This window comes from Plectropomus leopardus, chromosome 13 (genome assembly GCF_026936395.1).
Source record: "Plectropomus leopardus strain MGB_pleo_1.0 chromosome 13, ASM2693639v1, whole genome shotgun sequence".
Taxonomy (NCBI): domain Eukaryota; kingdom Metazoa; phylum Chordata; class Actinopteri; order Perciformes; family Serranidae; genus Plectropomus; species Plectropomus leopardus.
Window position 1 is genome coordinate 5,433,751 of NC_142188.1, and position 26,083 is coordinate 5,459,833.

At 37.7% G+C, this 26,083-nt stretch overlaps 1 long non-coding RNA gene across 1 annotated transcript; it reads left to right on the forward strand.

The window, feature by feature from the left end:
• The first annotated feature begins 2,764 nt into the window (after positions 1 to 2,764).
• LOC148187643 (uncharacterized) lies at positions 2,765 to 19,022 on the forward strand. Its single transcript, XR_015778517.1, has 5 exons — positions 2,765 to 2,882; positions 3,251 to 3,336; positions 3,570 to 3,818; positions 4,483 to 4,552; positions 18,585 to 19,022. It is a non-coding gene; the product is annotated as an uncharacterized LOC148187643 (long non-coding RNA).
• The last annotated feature ends 7,061 nt before the right edge of the window (positions 19,023 to 26,083 follow it).

Genomic DNA, 26,083 nt, shown 5'->3' on the forward strand with positions numbered 1-26,083 from the left:
TTTATTGGCAGAAGATTTACAAAACGATAGTTAAGCGTGTTTTGGTAATAATAAATCACAGCAAAATCAAGTGCTTAAAGGTAATAAATGAAAGTACAAGCCTGAAGACTAGTTAGTAGGTAAACTAATAATGACACATAAACAGATTAATCAATAAGAAGAAGAAGAAAAAGGAAAAAATGGAAAGAGGACAAGAGAAAACATCATGGTTCAAGTCTATTTCCATTAGATTACTATTCAAAACAGCCATCTCAACTATGTGAAGGAAAATTTAAATCAAAATCAAATTCCCATCTTGATCAGTTACAAATTGTATTTTCTTTGTATATGAGAGATGATAATTTTATGTTTTTAATATTTACGTATGATAAATTTGCTCAATAAATTGCATATCATACAGTATCACCAATTCTTAGACCCACCAATAGACCTGCATTTGGAGGATGGAGAAAAGCAGCTTCACTAAATCCATAATTATCCACAGTTTAAGTTCATCAGACTCTTCATTATGCTCATCAAACACAAACACGTGCAGACATTTCCTCGGCCCCTGTCTCCTCTCTCCCCTCTGTTACTCTCTGTTCTCATCAGCAGCTCTATTGACTGGAGCCTCCCATCCATCCCTCCATCTCTCCCTCCATTCTTCAGAGGGGCACAACCTAAACTAATCTGCCACCCGGCGCTGGTCCGTTCCCCCGTTCACCCTTCTCGTTCGTGCACAAGAAGAATACCGGCTCCTCTTCCCTCTGTTTTTCTTTCTCTTTCTGTTTCTGCTGCTCCGGGGTGAGCGGCAGGTCAGCCCTATTAGCCTTTTTCACTGTTAGCGGCCTGCTAAACAAGACAAGCTTTTATTTCACTCACAGAAACACACACACACACACAAATCAGGCAGGCACGAATCCTGTTGCAACATGTTCTGTAACTCACTTTGTTCTTTTGTCACTATCTTTTAAAAATGTATTTCATGGTCATCTTTTGTCTTCTCTAACTTTTTTCTTTTTTTTTTTTTACCTTCCTGTGTTTCTTTCAGACTCTATATTGCTGTATCTTTTTATTTAGTGGAATTGTAAGAGTTAAAATAGACCAGTCACTGCAAAGCATTATGGGTAATACATTTTGCTTAATAACTCCATGATGAAAGGAGATATCCTAGAGATGTTATATATTAAAGTAACTGGTGTGATTCATACTTTCAGGCGATATATGATACATGCCAATTTGATGTAAAAGTAAACTCTCTAAAACCATGAATGTTGTGGCTGTTTCTGGGAGTGGATACCTGTGCTGTCAACTCAGTATATCAAAACAAATGTGGTACCAAGGTGGGCTAATCCTATTTAACTTAATGATGTTAATATTAGGGAGCTGAATTAGCTAGTAGAGTTGCTTCAAATCATAAATGCGATGGAGGCAGAGATTCATCAAATTGAGTTATACAAATACAATGTCTTAATTAAAAAATCTTCTGCATGGATAAGTTTAGATCCTGGATAACCTGAGTAAGTACAGCTTGCATTTACTCTTAAAAAATAATATGTCTGATTTTTTTTTGTCATTATTTATTCCTATATATTAATCTTCTTTGAAAAAAAAATGTGTGAGGTTTGAGGTAGACTGACATGCAGTCAAGCAGTTATTCATGGAGTTAACCAGGACTAGGCCTAAGCACCACGAGTAAAGCTTTACATTGCTGTATTTTAATTTACTATAAACCTGCATTTTAGATGACCTGGAGGAGGAAAGTTGCTGGAGCTAAGTGTGGATCCTCAATCATGTGGTGAGGCCTGGATGATGGCTACATTAGCTACAAATGGTAGCTGACAATGTCATGTTTTCAGACCTTTTTAGTGAGCCTTCTGATGGTCAGCTTTGGCAGCCTATGGTGTATCATTGTTAATGCAATGCCAATGTGATGGCCAAAGTTAGCAGCTAATGTTGCATTGTGGTTGTTGTTTTTTACCATTCCCATAGCATTGTGATGGCTAAAGTTAGCAGCTATTGCTACAATTTATCATTTTAGCATTTACATAACAATGCAATGGCCAAAGTTAAGTTAATGCAAATTGATATTGGTATGGCTTAAGTTAGCAGCTAATGTTACGTTGTGGTTGTTGTTTTTTTTACCATTTCCATAGCACTGTGTTGGCTAAAGTTAGCAGCTAATGCTACATTGTCATTTTAGAACTACCATAGTCCACAGTAACATTGACAATGGATGGACAACATTAGCAGCTAATGTTACATCATAGTATTTTACTATTTCCATAACTTTGTGACGGCCAAAGTTAGCAGCTAAGATTAACTGTATATATTCAATATAGACCACTATCAATGTGATGGCCATTTTCATAGCCTTGTGATGGTCAGCAGCTAATGTTACTTTTTTCTTCTTTTTTTTTTTACAGTTTCCATTGTCTTTCAGCTATTGCTACAATTTATCATTTTAGCATTTCCATAACAATGCAATGGTCAAAGTTAAGTTGATGCAAATTGATATTGGTATGGCCAAAGTTAGCAGCTAATGTAACATTGTATTTTACAATTAACATAGCAATGTGATGGCCAGAGTTAATGCAAACTTTGATACTGTTATGGCTAATATTAGCAGCTAATGTTACATTGTAGTATTTTATCATAGCCTTGCAGGGGCCAAAATGTATACAATGTAAATGTTGAAATTGACCTGTTATTGTCATAATTAGAATCTAATATTATCATTGTGCATTTGATTAATACTAACCATCATATGGCTTTGCATTTACAGCACTAGCTACATCCTTAACTATGCAATTGTGCAGTGACACATTTGATGGGATATTAGAGCTCCTTCTGCGTGGGAAAACCATCCTAAGATCTCAGCTTCCAATTTAGAGCATGTTATGGTAAGTCTAAAGACAAAAGACAGCATATAATATTATTGACCTCATCTAATTTTAACTGATCACAACAGGGATGTCTAAAGTAGTAGCTAATATTTCTTACTTTGATGTCATCATTTTTTCTATATGTTTTGTTTTACTCTTGTTATGGCCATTTACATATCGTCAAAGTGAGCAGCTAGTGATACTATTTTCTGGTTGACCTTTACTTTAGCCCCATTGTGCCCATATTTAACAGTTAATTTTACTGATATTGTTTCCTTCTTAAGTTGTAAACTTGTGGTGACCAAATAGTTTGAATTTTAATATATCATTATGATGAGTCTTGCTAATGGTGCTGAAAAATTTGAGTTTTTCTATTCAATTTCCAGATTCTGATGCTACATCAGCCCTCATGGTTTTCTAATAGATCTCCTGCAAGTGGTGCTTGCTGAACAAATGTCATAATATGCTTCAAGTAAGTAATCCTGTTACTAATCAATAGTTAATCAACAGTTACTTTACACTTGAACATCCCCAATTAGAATAACTGGTTGTTACTGTGGTCATTAAACCTGACTGGTCTGACTAGAAACACAAGAGCTCATTATGTTTTTTCTCTGTTTCTCTGTTTTTATTTGAATTTTTAATATAGCATAATATATCCCTGGCTAATAGTAGTATCACTTTCCTTTTCCATTCATTTTACAGGTTTGGCTGCCACATCAGTGCCTATGGTTTTCTGATGAATCTCATGCATGTGGAGCTTGCTAAGCAAATTCATCTTTTGCTTTAACTAATTCCTTGTATTACTAGTCAATCTTGACTGAAGATCTTAACTTCCTCAAGGAAGATATCTGTCCGATGTCCTATCATCCCACCTATCAGTTGGGATATTACAGTGCATTCTTCGTGGGCTGGTCATCATAGGATCTTCGCTTGTTCTTGTAACATATGATGGTAAGTTTAAACACCAAGGGAGCAAATAATATCACTGACCTTGTTTAATTTGTAAAAAACATTTTTACTGGGATGTCCAAATTAGCAGCGAACATTTCTTACCTTGTATCGTCTCACTTTGTTATTAAAAAAGTAGCAGCAAATAGTGCTTACTTTGCTTAAGCATTGTAATGAACCATGTTAGGAGCTAATGTTAACAATCTTTTCATAAAATTAGGTGAATGGTAGCATTTGCCTATTAAATTAAACTTTTTTTCACCCTTAACTTAATATTGACAATTTTATCAATGGAGAATTTGTCAATATTTATGGGTAAAGTTAGTAGCTATTGATATGTGGTTTAACTTTAACTGACACTGTATCTTTTTACTTAACTTGTAAATTTGTATTGCTTGACTAATATAGCCTTAAAATGACCCTGACTAATGGTACTGATAATTTCTACCTTTTCTTTTTAATTTACTGGTTCTGCTGCTGCATCAGTGATTGTGGATTGCTTATAAATCTCCTGCATGTAAACTTACACTTCCCAAGCAGGATATGCTGGCTGTCTATGTGGTCGTCTTTGACGCTGACCTGAAGAAACCAGAAAGTGGTTCTGACTAAAAAGCCCATCATGAATTCAAAATATTGATCTATTTGATGTCTTTTGACCTATTTGTAGGGATACTGGAGCTCAGTCTGCATAGAACGTCCAATCTAGGATCTCGTCCTCTCCGAGAGAGCATGCAACGGTAGGTACAAAGACCAAATAAAGCAACCAGTATTACTGACCTTATATTATTTAATTTAATATTCCTAATGTGAGCCCAAATTAGCAGCTAACATCACTTACCTTGTATCATGTCATTTTGCTAATTGACAATTAATTGCTAATTACAAACACTGCATAATTTGAGATAAATGTTTTATTTAACTTCTCACCAGATTATGGCCAATGTTATGAAGGGACTTTTTTTAAATTATAGGTAAAGTTAGTTGATGATTCAATTTTGTGATTTTCCATCATAGAGCTCCACTGTGCCCAAATTTAGCAGCTGATTTAACTGACATTTTATCATTTCACTCAGGTTGTGTCCTCGTGGTGATTGTTGACTATATAAAAGCTTATGATGACCCCGGCTAATAGTAACAGTTTCTACTTTTTCTATTCAAGTTAGTTGGTTTTGTTGTTACATCAGTGCTCATGATTTGCTGATGAATGTCCTGTCTGTGGCTTGTGCTGAACAAACATGTCATATTTGATTCAAGTAATTGCTTCTATTACTGTTCAGTAGTGACTTCATTTAATAGTAACTTCAGATTTGAACTTCCCCAAGCAGGATATGCTTGTTGTCCTTGTGGTTGTCGAGTTTCAGCACTGAACTGAAGAGACCAGAAGTCTGACTCACACAAAGCTTGTCATTATGATGGATCCTGTATTCCTGCTGCATGAGATGCTTCTCATTAGTAAGATCTCTTTTGCTGCTTCAATTATCCCTACAATATTAGCTACATTCATGCAGCCCACCCAAGTTGGCTGTCCAAGTACTGATTCTGAAGCACATCTTGATCCTTTTTTTAACAATGGCAGAGGTTTACAAACACACTTTGATATCATCCAGTTTGCTCGTTAATCTTTAGACCCGTGTCAAGCATATGTCTTTTTACTCAAACCTTAATAACACCGTAGATCTTCCTTAAGGAGGGCAAGTAAACAGGACTGTATTGTGTGGCGGCCTGAACAAGTGATATCTCTTGCACTGAAGGAATCAAACAGAATCTCACATAAGGTTTTGCATGGGATTTATTACAAATCCTGCATGCTTTGAAGTCATAAAACATGTCAAAAGTAATAAAAAGATTCGGAAAGACATTTAAATAAATAAGGTGCTATGACATAAGTCATTCGCATGCTTACTTGATATGCTAATAAAATATTGCTTAATATTCAGTTTCCAACTGTGAGTGGTACTATCTAATGTGATACCAACTCTTATTCTATGTGGGTACATTTTTGCACTTGATTGAGGTGGAAAAATTGCATGGAGGATAAAAAATTCAACAAATTTAACAGAAACATGAAGATTCATGTCAATTCATGCCACTTAGTCATTTTCTTGACAAAAACAGATGTTTTTTGACTGATCGGATGACCAGAATTCTTCTCAAATTGATGTGAGAACCATCAATGCTATATTTCCATCACAGTTTTCATCACACTTTTCTTAAATTTTTGAATCCACTACAATCAGAAAACAAATGCTCGGTCTGTATTTACATTGGTTATGTTGTGGTACCTTTTTAATTGCAACATTATTGAGATGAATGTTGTTGAATCCACTGCCACCCAGTGAATGATCTGTGCGTGTAAATTCAGTCCAGGAGCTTACATAACCCAACAACCTCGAACCATGTGAGGTCAGGATGTATTATGAGATGTTTCAACTGAACGAGGACAAGGGGAGGTCAACTGGACAGGAATCTCATCAGTGCAGATCCCATTTAGGCACCCAAGCGGTGGCCTCGAGGTTAAAAGAGTGGGTTTGTGACTGGAACGTTGCCAGTTCAGATCCCCCAATTGGTAGGAAGAATCTGGACAATGCATATCTGCTGTCTATAGGTGCCTTTGAACAAATCCCCTTTTTGTGTCACTTTGAGTACTTGTTATGTGCTCCCCTTATGTTGTTTTTTACATATGACTCTGACTGTGATGTGTGTGTGTCTGTGTGTATGTGTGTGTGTGTTTGTGTGACTGTGTGTGTGTGCGTGTGTGTGTGTGTGTGTGTGTGTTTTCCTCTCAGGTGATGCTTCTTACCATGATTTAGGGAAAATGGGGGCAGGGGGATCTGCTTACTCACTGTCATCCTCTAGCCTGGCAGCAGCAGTGTGGTAACTATCATGATTTAGTTTTCAGTGTGTTGTGTTTTTGTTTCGGGGAGAGGGAGATCCTACGACCCTTGGTGGGTTGGTCTGGATGTCTTCCCTTGGATTTGTTCCTCTTAGCCGGCCCACCAGTCTTTGTTATTAGATTTTGGTTGGTGTGGTTCAATTTGTTGATGGTCACCCTGATTTGTTGTTGTTGTTGTTGTTGTTGTTTTTTCCCATAAATTGAATGTTGATTTCTGCTACTCCTGACTTTTTTTTCATTAGATCTCTTATCATGAGCTATTGTGGAAGCCGTAACAGTACTTGGCTGAAATGAACACAAGTAATGGAGAGAAAACCATGAAACCCACAAAACATTAGTATTTTAAGAGGGGGTTGTAAAGAAGAATGACTGGTTTACAAACAGTTGTAATTCCTTATTAATTCTTGGTAACTTAAAAACTGCAAAGGGCTGATCAGGCGTCTCGGTTATTAAACAGTGTATAAGATCCATACCAAAAGTGTCCGCATGCACATAAGCCAAAAAAGGAATGCATTTTTATTTTTTTTAAAAACGTGTGCACACCTGCCAGCGTGCAATCTCCTTTCACAAATCCCAAAAGGATCAGCCTTATATCCTTTGTATGCTTACTTTCAACCAAAAATGGTCATTCCAAAGCATTTCATGAATGCTGATGTGTCTGCTGTTCAATGTTTTTTGATGAATCGAGGCGACAACTGAGGGTCACCATAGTATTTATATATTTACAGCAATTGGACTGATTGAATTACACCTTGTGATAATCAGTGATATACAGTGGTTTAATTTTAATTTAAACATTTAAGAATGACGATGGTAAAAATGGCCTGCAGTATGATTAATGATCATAATGAGGATATAGAGTGGGTTGTTTTGTTTTTTTTGTTTTGTTTTTTTCAGATCAAACTTTTCATGAGTAGTACCGCATGCCTCCTCAAGACCTCATTTTTTGCATTTGCAACAGTTTTATAAAGACCCCAGCTTTGGCTGCTCAGTCTTCCATTTTGTGATTGTTCAATTTGAAGACTACTTTTTCATTTTTAATGATGTGCAAACATTCCACAGCCTAAAAATTACATTGATTCAATTATATGTAATACCTGTACTGAAAATGAAACCCTGTTGTACCAAAGTACCTTGAAGATATTCAGTCTTTACCATGACATACTGTTGTAAAGAGGGGAGGAAGGCTTCACTGGTTTATCAGCTCCAAAACAGCATTAAAAGACAACTTGTCGTGTCTTCTATTTGCGGAAACAACAGGGTTATTGTGCTTTTCATTGCCATAGAAAAGTCAAGTGTTTCAGAATTTGACAAAACCACTAAAGAGTTTAGTTTACCTTTACAGCCATACGTACATTAGACTACTTAAACTTGGAGCTTTTCTCGTATTTGTCCGAGTTTGACCCTCCTTTGGCTTCACTGCTTCTGTTTTTCTGAACCGTTTCGTCACGCTCCCTGGTCGCAGATGGTTTTTGTCTGGTACCCCCTGTTCTTCACTCTCCCTGGCTGTGCCAGCTAGGAGTGGATGTGAACTCTGGGGAGACGCTGCGGCTGATTAGGCCATGTCCTGCTGCTGTCATTAGAACACAGTGGAGACACTCAGCTTAATGGGGGAGACACATCGCAGCTAATTGCCTCAATTTGGATGAAGCCCTGTGACAGCTCGCTGGTGAGGAAGGGCACACACAAGGTCAATTGTCCTGCGCCTGAATGCTAAACTCATTTCTGATGTGTTATGATTGACCGCGTAGACACTAATGAACAAGGAAGGGTCATTATTTCAGGGTTCAGGGAGTACAGAAACCGTGGCCGAGCACAAGGAGCCCGTTTTCCGCCTCGATGCATCAAGCTCGGCGAGCGAAATCATATCATTTCAACTTTCGTCATTCCAACGTCAGCCTTTGTCATTTGGAAAATGACCTGCTATAAAGTGATTCCCAGGACTTTCTGTCTGTCTCTCTTGTGAGAAATTCACAAAACAAACAACGTCATGAAAAGTTCAAGCAGACTGCCGGCTCTGACAGATGGCTAGTTGTGACGATGCAAAACAGATTCAAAGACGTAAAAACATGCGTCATTTTTTGACAAAGCGCGTTTTTCATGATCAAACTCGAGAGAAATGCATCATGGACAGTACAAGGGGAACAGTGGACCGAAACCGGATGACTGCAAAAGCAGACTGCCGGCTCTAATAGATAGCAAGTAGCAATAATGTAAGGCGCAGAAAAATCTGTAGATGTAAATCTTTCCTTTCTCTGTTTAAAACTTCCTACTTGTGGTAAACTTGTTGGGTCGTGCAAATACAGTCTCCCTCTTTTAGTCCTTCAACCACCTTTGAAAAGGTCGGCATTGCATTATGCAAAAATCTTTTGTAGTATTTAAACTAGGTGTGTTTCTCTTTTTGACCTGAAATGTGAGCCTTCCTTTTTGTCCAAGTATTTGTACCCCAGTCTTGCAAACTGTTAGCAAGTTGGTTTTTGTACAACACTCAGAGAGGACCATTAAAAGGCAAGAGGCTGTGTGTCAGAAACTGCAGTAAAAACCCCAGTTGAGATGCATATTCAGAATGTGCTGTATACATGCCCAAAGCATTATCTTCAAACCTGAATTATGCCAGCATATCCAACATGTCTTAATGTCATGTCAGAAAATGCTACATTCAGAAAAAGGCCTTATATGGAACTTGCTGTTTATCTGACCCACGACAAATTCAGAATATTATCATATTCAGAATAATAGTGGAATATTAGTGTGCATATAAACCATTTATAGTAAGGATGATCTTAAATCTGTCTTAGCCCATGCAGGTATTACTTGAATACACACCAAAAACAGTCCACCAAAATCTCTCCAAAAAAAGAGAGATGATAGAGTTGCTGAGATCATTTTTATTTTTTTTTAATTAAAATTAAAAAATGAATTAAACAACTGTCTCTCTGGTCCCCTGCAGAGACAGACGTAAGTGGAGTCTTGCCACACACAAGCTTGATTGAGGGGAAGGGGGGGGTCACCGGGGGTTGGCTGCAGTTGCCGAGACGTCACTGCTACCCGGTTAGAGGCAGTCGGCCGCACTCTTGGACCTACATCAGAGATGGTCCATCTCTGGCGCGGCGTAGTGCGGCGTGTTAAAACTGACAAAGGAAACGCGAATCGGCGCGGCATGATTCGACTCGGCGCCGCCAATAGCAACAATAGAAAAAGGCCCATTAGCCACAGGCTCAGAAGTTGAGAAGCGTGTCAAGATAACTCATAAGCTCTATATGTTGCATAGAGCCCATTTAAAAACAGCGATAATGGTGCACATTCTCAGATAGTCTCTCCTTGAGGACATCCATGGTTTTGCAATTTTTCTAAAAATTGACAGAAATAGTTAAAGAATGCAAAAAGAGAGCTGAGCGAGAAGTTCAGACCTTGTTTTCATTCTAATCTCCACACAGCCAGCCAATCATTGTGTAAAGTGAGTGGAAATATTGGATCATCAGTTTTGGGAAGCTACAGAAAGGGAAGTTGTAGCAACTTAAACAGGTCTGATAATGTTCTTATTGATGGCTTTTTATAGTAAAAATAATAATAACAATTACCAGAGCTTAGAGTCATCTTTCAGTGTCAGAGCCAGTACAATTTCGACTGAAAAATTTCCAGAAAAATGGCAACAAACTTTGATGAGATTGTGGTGTAGAAGTTTCTGTAAATCAAATTTACATTTTTTTCAAAATGTAAAATGGTTAACATGACCATGATGACTTACTTATGATTTCAGCAATTTAGTGTGGTTAATAAAATGAGTAAAAAGATAAGATGGAGGATGGAGGGGAGGGGATAAGGAAAAACTTTCAAGCAGGTGGAGGTGAAGGGAAACTGGAAAGAGGATGGGAAATTGGAAGTGGAGAAGGCCGAAGACAGGAAAAAAAACAAAGAGAACGATGAGAAAGTGGAAAGGCCAGAGGAGGAGGAGGAGTAGAGGTAAAGGAAGAGAAAAGAAGTCTGAAAAAGGAAAAAGGAGGTGGTTGTTCTGGAGGCGGGTGGAGGTAAAGAGACGTGGGAGCAGGACAGGGTGCGTGCCTCCATCCCAGACACACTGGAGACACTTTAACAAAGACAGGAGAGGAGACGACATGCAAACACAACACACTAATGACCTCCATCACACAAAAAACAGGCCTGACAATTACAGAAGTTTCTACCCAAACGCATGAATCCTTCAGTTCACATCAAATCACGTTTACTGATCCAGAGCCGGACGCTGAAAACCGAATCTGTATTTACACGGAACTTGACAAACACGTGTGTAAAAAGGCTGTAGGTATGTTGTGAAAACTAAAAGCAGAAATTAAAATAGACATTTGAAAGAATAAGTAAACTTTAGCTTATTATTTAGTCAATAAAAAGACGAAGACTAAACTAATGTATTACAAAACTAATGGAAAACAGTTTTATTTACCATATATATTCCTTATTTCATATTTATAATAATACAATTACTACTAATAATATTAATAATAATAACATATAGTATTTTAAAAATCTCCATACCTTAATTTTAAATGTTTCTTACCACTTCTACTCCTACTACTACTACTACTACTTCTACCACAACAACAACAACTATAACTACTACTAATAATAATAATAGTAGTAGTAATAGTATGTATTTTAAAAATATCCACACCTAAATCTATTTTTGTAGTCATGTAACACATTAGTGTTATCCATTTAGCAATTAAAAACAATATTTTTAATTTAAAGGCAAAAAGTTCTAATCCATAATTCTGATTATAAAACAAATTATGAAATCATCCAAATTCTTGGTATGATGGTGTTAAATGGTGTTAAAAACTGTAGGTGCTGTGGAACTAAAAGTTTAATATTTAAGTATGGTTTAGAAACATCTGCACACAAAAGTTCAGCTCTACAATTTTAGTGACATTGTAAAAGTATTTTTTAAAAAAGTTTATTTGATTTTTCTTGTTTAAGCAGGGTGGTCATTTTACGTTCCAGTTTTTTTTTTTGTCAAAACAATTGTTAATATATATAATATACAATAATGGTGAATTCTAGTAATTGCCAACTAATTCCTGACCAAGCAGTATTATGTATTAAATGCATGTCAGTGGAGCAGCTGTTGGCAATTAAATTCTTCATTCTCAGGCTCCCTTCAACAATTCTAAAAATTTGGTGATCTGTATAAAAGGAAAATCATGCAAATAAATATGAGAATCCATGATATAAAACACAAAATAGTGCAGATGTTAAAACAGAAGAATAAAGAACAAAAGTACAATGAAATGTAGAATACATATTAAATTATATGTAATATAAAAGATAAGCTAATACTTTCTTAAGATAGTCTGTCTAGACACAGTTTTTGTAATATGTCAACATTTGCCTGCAAGTTCATGCACGTTTTTTTGAGAATATGTAGGTATATCTATGATTTTTTGCATATGCTCTATCGGTAGGCATAAGTAGACAAAGTGAAATAGTTGAATTGTTGAATCCTGACTTATAATCTGTAGGTGGACTTATCAAATAATGTGTTACCAAATATGATATTCTGGTGTATAATATGGACATGATAAAAAAATATATATATATATGCAGGGCATGCAAGTATAAACAGCAGAGTTGAAAAGATTAAAGAAAAAAAAGTCCCTGATAATTTTACAAACTACAGCCACATTTTTGTTGATATTCACCTTTTTGTAACAGTGAACAAAACAACTTGAAATGTATTCATTTAGTGATTTTCAAAACAAAAATTACAAAATGCTTTATATTATAAATTTTTTAAAAAAAAACAAACTTAAATGTATCAAACAGGTTTTAGGGAGCTTTTTCAGAGAATTAATATGTTTGATGCTTAAATACTTTAGGACAATTATTATTAAATATTTAGTTGCAGTTAAAATGTTACAATATGAAAATGCTTTTCTTTGATGTTTAGCAGTAAATTTAAATCTAAAAACGCAATATTAGAAATCAGTTTTATACATGTAGCTGAGAAATGACAAATTCTATGTCTGTAATGATCTATTCTGAAGTGCGTCTGAATAAGTTAAAACTCCCCAAATGAAACAAAAGAAAGCAAACTTTAAGAGAAAAAATAATATTTTTCCGTAAGATCAGTAAAGAATGAACCCGTCTCCTAGGATAGACAGACATGCAATAGGTGTCACCACAGAGAACGGACAGAAGAATTACAATAAGAAGTTTGAAAAATAAACATTATTAAATTTCCAACATTTCTGAAAGATGAGAGGAAAGAGAGGAAAATGAGAGAAGGGGCAAAACAGCAAGAACGGGGAATAAGCGAAAAAGAAAGAACAAAAGAAAAAAGAGGAGGGTGGTGTTTTGTTCCACGCTGCCCTTTTCCACTCTGGAACACCACTGGTGGCACGTTCAACCGCTGAAGCTGCTAGCCAATCGCCTCTCCTCGTTTGCAATGTCACCCTGCATCATTGGGGTCAAAGGGCGCTGTGCCTCCCAATTAATGAGCCAGCGAGCGCCTCAGTCCCCCTCTCCACTCCCCAAACTCCCACAATTCAGCGGGAGACAGAAATGAAGCTGAAGACGAGGGAAATCGTTTCAGACACACCTCAACCTGAGCGTCCCCTCCAGCTGTTTTGTTGATCCTCCAGCTCGCTGCAGATACCCAGCGAGTTCGAGAGTTTGTTTTCATTTTTAAAAACTGATCAGTTTTTGTTAGACAAATAAGCGCAGTTGCACATTGCGAGTTCCTCTTTCCCCTGGTGGTAACTGTTCACCCTTGTAATCAGATCATGCCTGCTGAAGGGTCAGGAACAAAGACATGCAAATTCTAATTAAATGTGCAGCGTTGGGACAGGCCCCGTTTGATCGCTGAGCCCTTTCATGCCCCCTAATCGCTCCTGACAGCCCCTTCCAACAGATTCTGTGACAAACTTCTCGATTCAACTGAGGGGGATTTTTGAACTTTGCTTGCTCCTGCAGCCTTGGCTCCAGGTCTGTCAAACAATCCAAATCAATGACCCAATTGACCAGTGGTCCCCTTGTTGATAACCTCAATGAGCTCTATGTTGCCATTCATTGTGTCAGAGGGCTAAATGCAGATAGCATTTTATGGTAATTAAACACTCCTTTGAATACAAACACTGGAGCGGGGGGTCCGGAAAGCACGGGGCAGAACTGGGAGGATGCAGGTGCAGGCAAAGGACGGAGGGACAAAGCAGAGGGGGGCCACCGATAGACTGGTTCGACGACGGGACTTTCCCACCAACATGGCCCGGCGCCACTGACCCACTCATTAGGTCATTACAATAAGGAAGGGGGCATTTTTTTGTTTTATTAAAAATCTCATTAATCCCACAACAAAAGGCACGTACTGACCTCATTGGTGCCCCTGTTATCTGAATATGCCTTTATATAATGGAGCGTCTAATTGCAACTCGGCGCCTAGGCGCTTTCCCTCCATCAGACCCGGCAGTATTTGGTGTGTGAGGAGTGAAAGGGGAGCTAAAGAGAATTGGCCTCCTGGGGCGACCACTGACCTAATGGGAAACTGGTCTGTGCCACTGCTGAAGATCTGAGCTTTTCCACAGGTGGGACACTCAGGGTTGTGACTCCCGGGGTTTTTAAATGTCATGAGTTTAGGAAACACATCGTTTTTTATACTGCTTTCTCCTTTTTTAAAACTTATTTGGAGGTGCCTAAACAGCCTCTTTAAGGAAAATAATAGTAATAATAAGACAACTGTCATTTTAATTTGCGATTTTAAGGGTCAGTTGGGTCATCACGAGAAGATGAGGTTATTCCAGTCCAGTTGCCAGGAGAAAATGCCAGCATTATATATCTGCAAATACATAATATTTACACATTTCTACATACCATATCAGTGTTTCTAAAGTTACGTTGTTAGAGTTACCCCTTGAGATTGCTTCAAGTCGAGCAGTTGTTTTGTTGTTTGTTATTTGCCAGTCAGTGTACTGTGCAGTGTGTTTCTGGAGGCGTTTTGGTCCCAAGGTTGAGGGAGTACTCTTGAGTATTCTTTGGTACAAGCAGCTGCAAACACGATGCAGCAGCACAGAGAGAAAAGGTTTTTGCACTGTACGGCTGTGAGAAACAGATTTTCTCCCTTCTGCATACAAGTGGTGAATTTACAGCTCACAGCAAGTTTTTATGTAACAGTCTTTGGCTTCGGTTTGGCATCAAGTGTAGGCAAAAAATGTTGCATACATGAGATCTGTTGTTAGCACTGTTAGTTTTTTTACTGTATTGCATGAATGCAGGTCCCACAAACAACTGACTTTCATGCGGGAGACTGGAGTTCGTTTCCCGTGTGGATGTGAGGTGTTTGTTTTTTACACTTTACCATGAGCCTCATTAGTCAGAACTTAATTATCGATGACTTTGTTGCCTAATCCTAACCATGGTGACAGTCCACATTGGTTGCCATGAGCTGGGTCATCCCACCAAGTGCATTTGTTGAATCCCATAATCCTGCTGCCGCAAATACTCACTAGAGTACGAAATGTGCATTAATCCACTTCTGAAAATAGTCCCCAATAAATGTACCATTTTATCTGGATGCAGCTACTAGCTGTTTTAATAAATTACTGAGACTTTTTCTTTCAAATCTGACTATACAGTTATGAGATGCTTTTTAAATCTGTACATCTTTTGAAGTAACGGATAGGCTTTGAGCTGAGCCACAGAAGGGGTTGGGTTATCAAACAGTAATGAGAGATGGATTAACACATTGTCGCTTCTGGTCTTTTCTTTGGATTTTTTGACACTAACAAAATATAGAATATTAACAGCTTCATTTAAAAGTTACCAGGTTTTGCCCATCATAGTTCTACATAAACACATGGCTCCACAAAAAACTATGAAAGGCTATGATAAGACCATCAGCTACGTACTTTAGATGCAAATGTAAAATTTAACCTTTATATTGTTTCCTGCCTGCTGTGCATCACCATCAGTGACTGCATGTCACTCACAAAGGATTTTCAATTAATCCTCTGACTGTGTGCACGGTAGCACTTGACATGTATGACACTGGGAAAACAGGGAAGAAAACGCACACATGAAAGAGCCGCTTATCCAAGTGTGTCGCTCATGCAAAACACTTCTTTTCATGATAAAAGCCAAAGTAATGTGCTGCATGTGTGGGCGATTGTTTGTGTCCAGTTTTTGTGAAGAGACTGAGAGGTCATATGGAAAGATATTAAGTACAATAACAGGAGTTAACAGAACAATAACAGGAAGTTGACAATCAGATCTTATGTTTAATGAAATAATACATCCAATGACAAAGAAAAAAACAAAAGGAAATTCATTATCAGGCCTTCAAAAATTCAAATCTAATGTTTCTGTCATCACTGCCCCGTCACTTCCCAAACAGTTTGTTTTCTGCATGACGGCTGTAGTAGTTGGAGTGAAAAAACACTTGCAGTTGCATCACAAATCCTCCAAATGCCACAGCTGGCACCATTACGAAGGTCCAACCCCAGAGTGTCCTAAGAGGAAATGCTCTGACAACTTATTCATATCATCCATGCTTAATACAAAACACTTAAAATTTTAAATGTTTTTTTTTTTTTTTTAATAGAAGACACGGCAACAAAGTATAGCCTACAAAAGCCTATGTCAGTTCTTGCCTCATAATATTCTTATTTGGATGTTTGTGGTTGTTGTCTCTATGTGTCCATGGTTACAGTACAAACAGGAACTGGTAGTAGCATTATTTTTATGGTGCAGATTTTTATATGTAGCTGTACTATTATTAGGCTAAAAACACTGCAGCTTATGTGCCCTCAACCAACTCACCCAAATCCATGATTGCACCTTAAGTTTACATCATCTAAAGTGTGATGGGAACAACCAGTTATACATTCCCAGTGCGTCAAATGCTGATACATATTCATGCCCCTTGGTGTCTGACACTGATGCACCAGGCGTCCTTTAAAGTCTGTATAAGATGCACCAGGTTTTCAATTCCAATGTAAACCCATCTATGGCTCTAAGACACTCAGAGGAACTAATGTAGTAAAGAGCAAGAAGGTCCACATACTGAGGACAACGCAGTGGATTTATGGGTCAAACAAACACAGAACTTTTACCCAGAAGACAGTTGTTCTTGTTCTGTGTGAAACCAACAGTCAACATTATTTTTACCTAAGACATGATTTTTTTTTCTCTAAACCTAAACAAGTAGTTTTGTTGCAAAGCATATGAATGTTTTTTGGAGGGTTTACTTTATTAAAAAAGTGTACATACCAATTTTTGTGAAACAAAAATATTAGATATCTTGTGAAATTCCATACGTGTTAATAGAGTGAAACCAGATGCAGATAAACATGTCACATTGATATTCAAAATTGTTAGCTCTTTCAGTCTAAACTCTCTACTTAGTTTCAGTAAAAAAGTTTAATTCCAGAGTAGTGTTTCTTATGTAATAAAGTGTCCTTTATCCCCTCTTTTATATATGATAGGCTTATATATGATATGATTTGTTTTAGAAGAGCTGTAGTTTTAAGGGTTGGCTGACAGGTGATTTCCCAGTTTTTATCTGTCAATCAAATATTGTGGTAGCCGCGGTAACAGTGGTAGCATTGCTGGACAGCCCTGTGCAGAGGTTAATGTGGGCTGAAACTAAACAGCCTGTGGTGATGGAGTGATGAGTGGAGGAGGAGGAAGAGGGAGAGATGAAAGAGTGTGCGAGGAGAGATGAGTGATCCAGTCATCCAAAGCTACCAGACATCCCAGAGGACAGGAAACACTGTGTTGACCCATAGTCTGCATCCCCCTGTCCTTCTGTTTCTTCCTCTCACACACTCCTCTTCTTCTCCTCCTGAGCTCAACATGCAAAATGTCTTTTTGTTAAACTTATTTGTCATCCCTTTCAGTCAAAGACGCCAAATTATCAAGAGTTGTTGTTTAAGTTTAAATGTGCTTTTTAGAGTGTGTTTTTTGACTTTGTTTTTTTTTATATCAATTTTAAGACTAAAAACCATGGAGTTATGTTAAACTAGGATGTAATAAATTAGACCTTCAGCCAGCCAAAGGGAAAAATTAGCTTTCTCCTTTTTCTTTTAACAAAGCATCGCTTTTAAAGGACCAATATCTGACTACAGTTAAAGTCTGTTAAAAGCATAGACTGTGTAAAATAATGGGTGTAGCCACCATGTAATCACCCAGTGGCTTGTGGATTCATATTTTGATGCCTTGAGGTTGGCATTCTGACCGTCGCTATCTTGGATTTTTGGAGCCAGAAGTGACGATATTTTGACAAGAGGGTGGCTCTAACAGAGAGCCCAAAGACACTACCCACAGACAGCCTGTCGCTTGAAGTGGCACCGCCCTTAATTATCCATAACTTTAAGCCTTTGATGGGCTGAAACACCTGTGACCACTCGCAGTGGTGATGTCCTATTACACTAACACACGGTGTGGTACACCTCAACATCACTGCAGCAAAGTGAGAGGTTAAATATCGATGCTCAAGATTTGTTTTTGTCGCTTTTCCCTTTTTTTCTGCTGGATTTCTTACAGGCCATCAATAGTATTCTCAAGGTCTTAGGTATTTAACTTTTTTTTCTCCATTCGAGTTCCTCCAGTCTAACCAGACAAGTTCAAAGCTGAAACTAATTTTGGTTGAAAAAGCTGTTTCCAGGATGTCATGAATTTTAGTCTTTTGCTTTTGTGCTCTGAAGGTACACTGTTGTCCATTTCTATATTTCTATTGTGTGAAACAACAGTATCCACCAGTGTTTCAGCTGATTTGACATTTGATTTTTTTAAAATTTATTTATTTATTTATTTATTTTACAGATTTACTCTATTGCTTCTGGCGTTTTTCTTGCTTTTTAAGCTATGATCCATTCCCCTCCATGCAGCCTTCTTTTCCGTGACCTCGGTCTCCCCGCCTCCTGCTGTGGTATCCCAGAGGCCCCCGGGGCACCAGGCTCCTTCTGCCCCTCCAGCCCCACCTCCACAGGAAAGCCCCCAGACTGCCGCCAAATTCCTCCACAGATTCTTCCTCTCGCTCAGATGCGGCAGGAGGCCCCTCGCGGCTTCGCCTCACTTCCACCGCAGGGCCTCGGAAATACCTGAGATCCCTGAGTGTGGTCGCCATTTATCTGAACTGCTTTGACCGCCAAGAGGTTCAAACCACAGATGTTCACACTCAGATTTAAATCAGTGGTTAGGATTAGATTTTTTGGGGGAGGCAGAGGTTTGGATACTGATTTTTTCAGTTAATGGCTGTAACTTGCACACAATGAACAAACAGTAATGTTGAAAAGATATATTTGTAGTTACTGACTAGTTTTCCAGTTGAGATTGATGTAAAGTTTTCTGCGATTCTTCTTATTAAAAAAATAAATATTTTGTTTCTACTGAGAGTGGTTATGCAGATTTAAATTCGTGGGTTTGAAAATCTAAAACATGACGCAGTTGTTTTCTTTCTTCATTTTTAAACAAGCATCAACAGGACAGCAAATTCACTCATTTTAATTAAGACAAAACAAAAATGATGTACAGCTGTGATAAGTGTAGCATGAGGTAAGACTCACAGGGTATGTTGTGGCTAATTTCATGTAAAATTATTATTATTATGATTGACATTGAGATATAAGTAAGTGAATTATTAATCTAAAGGACAACATTATCATATTTTAAATAAGGCAGAAAACCATTTCTCAAAGCAGTTAATTGTATGCTCTTAACTATGAACATCCATTTACTTGTGTAGCTGCTTCATTAGAATTCCAACATGAAATGTGCATCTCATCAACCCAATGTGTCGACTCACAGCCGATACAATAAAGCAAGCAGCAAGCTTAAATCTGGCCATCAGACTCCATCTAGTGGCCTGGAGTGTGCACCAAAAAATGGCACTATTTGCAACTAAATATCAGTCTCTATAGCATTTTTTTCCTGCTGTGCTACTGTTACTTTATGCTTGATGTTCAGAGGGAACTCTTTCAGGTTTTTCTGAAATATGTTTATTTGACAGCTAGAGTGACTTTTCATGAAAATACATTTCGCAGACTAAAAAGCGTCATCTTATAAAATGATGCGTTATAAACTGAAATTTTAAACACATTGAAGCAGCAGATTAAAAAGAGCCCGAACTTTCAGAAATATTTAAGTAAAGCTTATATGTTATATATTAGTGAAGTTAAAACATTATTCTGTCGAGGAAACAACTGGTACAGCATGCCATGTTAATAGCATAAATGACTAAAAGTATAGTGTAACATCAAAAATACAAATACAAATCTTTATTATATTATTTGCAGTTTTCGGTTGTTTTTGAGATATGTCATTTTTTGACATTTTTCGCCATACTATAGCCTTGCTTTTTGGGTCATTTTTTCAACATGCCATATTGGGGTTTTTCTTGCCGATTTTGCAACGGTCTTTGCCATGGCATGTCTCGGCACGCTATTTTATGCGGTTTTCAGCTGTTTTCAGTTTTTTTTGAGACATGTCATTTTTCACCTGTTTCGCCATACTATAGCCTTGCTTTTTGGGTCATTTTTTCAGCACGCCATATTGTGGTATTTTTTTGCTACTTTTCAAAATTCTCTGTCATGGCGTGTCTCGGCACGCTATTTTATGTAGATTTCATCTGTTTTCAGTTGTTTTTGAGACATGTCATTTTTTGACATTTTTCGCCATACTATAGCCTTGCTTTTTTGGTCATTTTTTCAACATGCCATATTGTGGTGTTTTTTTTGCTTTTTTGCAAAATTCTTTGCAATAGCATATCTCGGCAGCCTATTTTATGCAGTTTCCAGCTGTTTTCAGTTGTTTTTGAGACATGTCATTTTTTCACGCTTCGCCATACTATAGCCTTGCTTTTTGGGTCATTTTTTCAACATGCCATATTATGGTGTTTCTTGCCGTTTTTGCAACGGTCTTTGCCATGGCGTGTCTCGGCACGCTATTTTATGCGGTTTTCAGCTGTTTTCAGTTATTTTTGAGACATGTCATTTTTTGACATTTTTTCGCCATACTATAGCCTTGCTTTTTTGGTCGTTTTTTCAACATGCCATATTGTGGTGTTTTTTTTGCTGTTTTTGCAAAATTCTTTACAATAGCATATCTCGGCAGACTATTTTATGCAGTTTCCAGCTGTTTTCAGTTGTTTTTGAGACATGTAATTTTTTCACGTTTCGCCATACTATAGCCTTGCTTTTTGGGTCATTTTTTCAACATGCCATATTATGGTGTTTCCTGCAGTTTTTGTAACGGTCTTTGCGATGGCACGTCTCTGCATGCTATTTTATGCAGTTTTCAGCTGTTTTCAGTTGTTTTTCAGATATGTCATTTTTTGACATTTTTCGCCATACTATAGCCTTGCTTTTTTGGGTCATTTTTTCAACATGCCATATTGTGGTTTTTCTTGCCGATTTTGCAACGGTCTTTGCCATGGCGTGTCTCGGCGCGCTATTTTATGCGGTTTTCAGCTGTTTTCAGTTGTTTTTGAGACTTGTCATTTTTTGACATTTTTCGCCATACTATAGACTTGCTTTTTTGGTCGTTTTTTCAACATGCCATATTGTGGTGGTTTTTTTTGCTGTTTTTGCAAAATGCTTTGCAATAGCATATCTCGGCAGACTATTTCATGCAGTTTCCAGCTGTTTTCAGTTGTTTTTGAGACATGTCATTTTTTCACTTTTCGCCATACTATAGCCTTGCTTCTTGGGTCGTTTTTTCAACATGCCATATTATGGCGTTTTTTGCCATTTTTGCGATGGTCTTTGCCATGGCGTGTCTCGGCACGCTATTTTATGCAGTTTTCAGCTGTTTTCAGTTGTTTTTGAGACATGTCATTATTTGACATTTTTTGCCATACTATAGCCTTGCTTTTTGGGTCATTTTTTTAACATGCCATGTTATTGTGTTTTTTGCCGTTTTTGCAAAATTCTTTGCAATGGCATGGCTCGGCACGCTATTTTATGTGGTTTTCAGCTGGTTTCAGTTTTTTGTGAGACATGTCATTTTTTGACATTTTTCGCCATACTATAGCCTTGCTTTTTTGGTCGTTTTTTCAACATGCCATATTGTGATGTTTTTTTTGCTGTTTTTGCAAAATTCTTTACAATAGCATATCTCAGCAGACTATTTTATGCAGTTTCCAGCTGTTTTCAGTTGTTTTTGAGACGTAATTTTTTCACGTTTCGCCATACTATAGCCTTGCTTTTTGGGTCATTTTTTCACATGCCATATTATGGTGTTTCCTGCAGTTTTTGTAACGGTCTTTGCGATGGCACGTCTCTGCATGCTATTTTATGCAGTTTTCAGCTGTTTTCAGTTGTTTTTCAGACATGTCATTTTTTGACATTTTTCGCCATACTATAGCCTTGCTTTTTGGGTCATTTTTTCAACATGCCATATTGTGGTTTTTCTTGCCGATTTTGAAACGGTCTTTGCCATGGCGTGTCTCAGCACGCTATTTTATGCGGTTTTCAGCTGTTTTCAGTTGTTTTTGAGACATGTCATTTTTTTCACTTTTCGCCATACTATAGCCTTGCTTTTTTGGTCGTTTTTTTCAACATGCCATATTATGGTGTTTTTTGCCATTTTTGCGACGGTCTTTGCCATGGCGTGTCTCGGCATGCTATTTTATGCAGTTTTCAGCTGGTTTCGGTTGTTTTTGAGACATGTCATTTTTTCACATTTCACCATACTATAGCCTTGCTTTTTGGGCCTTTTTTTCAACATGCCATATTGTGGTTTTTCTTGCCGATTTTGCTACGGTCTTTGCCATGGCATGTCTTGGCACGCTATTTTATGCAGTTTTCAGCTGTTTTTAGTTGTTTTTGAGAAATGTCATTTTTTCACGTTTCGCCATACTATAGCCTTGCTTTTTGGGTCATTTTTTCAACATGCCATATTATGGTGTTTTTTGCCATTTTTGCGACGGTCTTTGCCATGGCGTGTCTCGGCACGCTATTTTATGCAGTTTTCAGCTATTTTTAGTTGTTTTTGAGACATGTCATTTTTTGACATTTTTCGCCATACTATAGCCTTGCTTCTTGGGTCGTTTTTTCAACATGCCATATTATGGTGTTTTTTGCCATTTTTGCGACGGTCTTTGCCATGGCGTGTCTCGGCACGCTATTTTATGCAGTTTTCAGCTGTTTTCAGTTGTTTTTGAGACATGTCATTTTTTGACCTTTTTCACCATACTATAGCCTTGCTTTTTGGGTCATTTTTTCAACATGCCATATTGTGGGGGTTTTTCTGCTGTTTTTGCGACGGTCTTTGCCATGGCATGTCTCGGCACGCTATTTTATGCGGTTTTCAGCTGTTTTCAGTTGTTTTTGAGATATGTCATTTTTTCACGTTTCGCCATACTATAGCCTTGCTTTTTGGGTCATTTTTTCAACATTCAATATTGTAGTGTTTTTTTGCCGTTTTTGCAAAATTCTTTGCCATGGCGTGTCTCGGCACGCTATTTTATGCAGTTTTCAGCTGTTTTTAGTTGTTTTTGAGACATGTCATTTTTTCACGTTTCGCCATACTATAGCCTTGCTTTTTGGGTCATTTTTTCAACATGCCTTATTGTGGTGTTTCTTGCCATTTTTACAACGGTCTTTGCGATGGCAGGTATTGGCAGGCTATTTTATGCAGTTTTCAGCTGTTTTCGGTTGTTTTTGAGACATGTCATTTTTTGGCATTTTTCGCCATACTATAGCCTTGCTTTTTGGGTCATTTTTTCAGCATGCCATATTGTGGTTTTTCTTGCCGATTTTGCAATGGTATTTGCCATGGCGTGTCACGGCACGCTATTTTATGCGGTTTTCAGCTGTTTTCAGTTGTTTTTGAGACATGTCATTTTTTCACATTTTGCCATACTATAGCCTTGCTTTACGGGTCATTTTTTCAACATTCAATATTGTAGTGTTTTTTTGCAGTTTTTGCAAAATTCTTTGCCATGGCGTGTCTCGGCACGCTATTTTATGCAGTTTTCAGCTGTTTTTAGTTGTTTTTGAGACATGTCATTTTTTTCACTTTTCGCCATACTATAGCCTTGCTTTTTTGGTCGTTTTTTCAACATGCCCTACTGTGGTCTTTCTTGCCATTTTTGTAACGGTCTTTGCAATGGCACGTCTCTGCATGCAATTTTATGCAGTTTTCAGCTGTTTTCAGTTGTTTTTCAGACATGTCATTTTTTGAAATTTTTACCATACTATAGCCTTGCTGTTTGGGTCATTTTTTCAACATGCCATATTGTGGTGTTTCTTGCCATTTCTACAACGGTCTTTGCGATGGCACGTATTGGCAGGCTATTTTATGCAGTTTTCAGCTGTTTTCGGTTGTTTTTGAGATATGTCATTTTTTGACATTTTTCGCCATACTATAGCCTTGCTTTTTGGGTCATTTTTTCAACATGCCATATTATAGTGTTTTTTGCCATTTTTGCGACGGTCTTTGCCATGGCATGTCTCGGCACGCTATTTTATGCAGTTTTCAGCTATTTTTAGTTGTTTTTGAGACATGTCATTTTTTCACGTTTCGCCATACTATAGCCTTGCTTTTTGGGTCATTTTTTCAACATGCCATATTATGGTGTTTTTTGCCATTTTTGCGACGGTCTTTGCCATGGCATGTCTCGGCACGCTATTTTATGCAGTTTTCAGCTGTTTTCAGTTGTTTTTGAGACATGTCATTTTTTGGCATTTTTGCCATACTATAGCCTTGCTGTTTGGGTCATTTTTTCAACATGCCATATTGTGGTGTTTCTTGCCGAATTTGCAACGGTCTTTGCCATGGCGTGTCTCGGCACGCTATTTTATGCGGTTTTCAGCTGTTTTCAGTTGTTTTTGAGACATGTCATTTTTTGACATTTTTCGCCATACTATAGCCTTGCTTTACGGGTCATTTTTTCAACATTCAATATTGTAGTGTTTTTTTGCAGTTTTTGCAAAATTCTTTGCCATGGCGTGTCTCGGCACGCTATTTTATGCGGTTTTCAGCTGTTTTCAGTTGTTTTTGAGACATGTCATTTTTTTCACGTTTCGCCATACTATAGCCTTGCTTTTTGGGTCATTTTTTCAACATGCCTTATTGTGGTGTTTCTTGCCATTTTTACAACGGTCTTTGCGATGGCAGGTATTGGCAGGCTATTTTATGCAGTTTTCAGCTGGTTTCGGTTGTTTTTGAGACATGTCATTTTTTGGCATTTTTCGCCATACTATAGCCTTGCTTTTTGGGTCATTTTTTCAGCATGCCATATTGTGGTTTTTCTTGCCGATTTTGCAATGGTATTTGCCATGGCGTGTCACGGCACGCTATTTTATGCGGTTTTCAGCTGTTTTCAGTTGTTTTTGAGACATGTCATTTTTTCACATTTTGCCATACTATAGCCTTGCTTTTTGGGCCTTTTTTTCAACATGCCATATTGTGGTTTTTCTTGCCGATTTTGCTACGGTCTTTGCCATGGCGTGTCTCAGCACGCTATTTTATGCGGTTTTCAGCTGTTTTCAGTTGTTTTTGAGACATGTCATTTTTTGACATTTTTCGCCATACTATAGCCTTGCTTTACGGGTCATTTTTTCAACATTCAATATTGTAGTGTTTTTTTGCAGTTTTTGCAAAATTCTTTGCCATGGCGTGTCTCGGCACGCTATTTTATGCAGTTTTCAGCTGTTTTTAGTTGTTTTTGAGACATGTCATTTTTTTCACTTTTCGCCATACTATAGCCTTGCTTTTTTGGTCGTTTTTTCAACATGCCCTACTGTGGTCTTTCTTGCCATTTTTGTAACGGTCTTTGCAATGGCACGTCTCTGCATGCAATTTTATGCAGTTTTCAGCTGTTTTCAGTTGTTTTTCAGACATGTCATTTTTTGAAATTTTTACCATACTATAGCCTTGCTGTTTGGGTCATTTTTTCAACATGCCATATTGTGGTGTTTCTTGCCATTTCTACAACGGTCTTTGCGATGGCACGTATTGGCAGGCTATTTTATGCAGTTTTCAGCTGTTTTCGGTTGTTTTTGAGATATGTCATTTTTTGACATTTTTCGCCATACTATAGCCTTGCTTTTTGGGTCATTTTTTCACCATGCCATATTATGGTGTTTTTTGCCATTTTTGCGACGGTCTTTGCCATGGCATGTCTCGGCACGCTATTTTATGCAGTTTTCAGCTATTTTTAGTTGTTTTTGAGACATGTCATTTTTTCACGTTTCGCCATACTATAGCCTTGCTTTTTGGGTCATTTTTTCAACATGCCATATTATGGTGTTTTTTGCCATTTTTGCGACGGTCTTTGCCATGGCATGTCTCGGCACGCTATTTTATGCAGTTTTCAGCTGTTTTCAGTTGTTTTTGAGACATGTCATTTTTTGGCATTTTTGCCATACTATAGCCTTGCTGT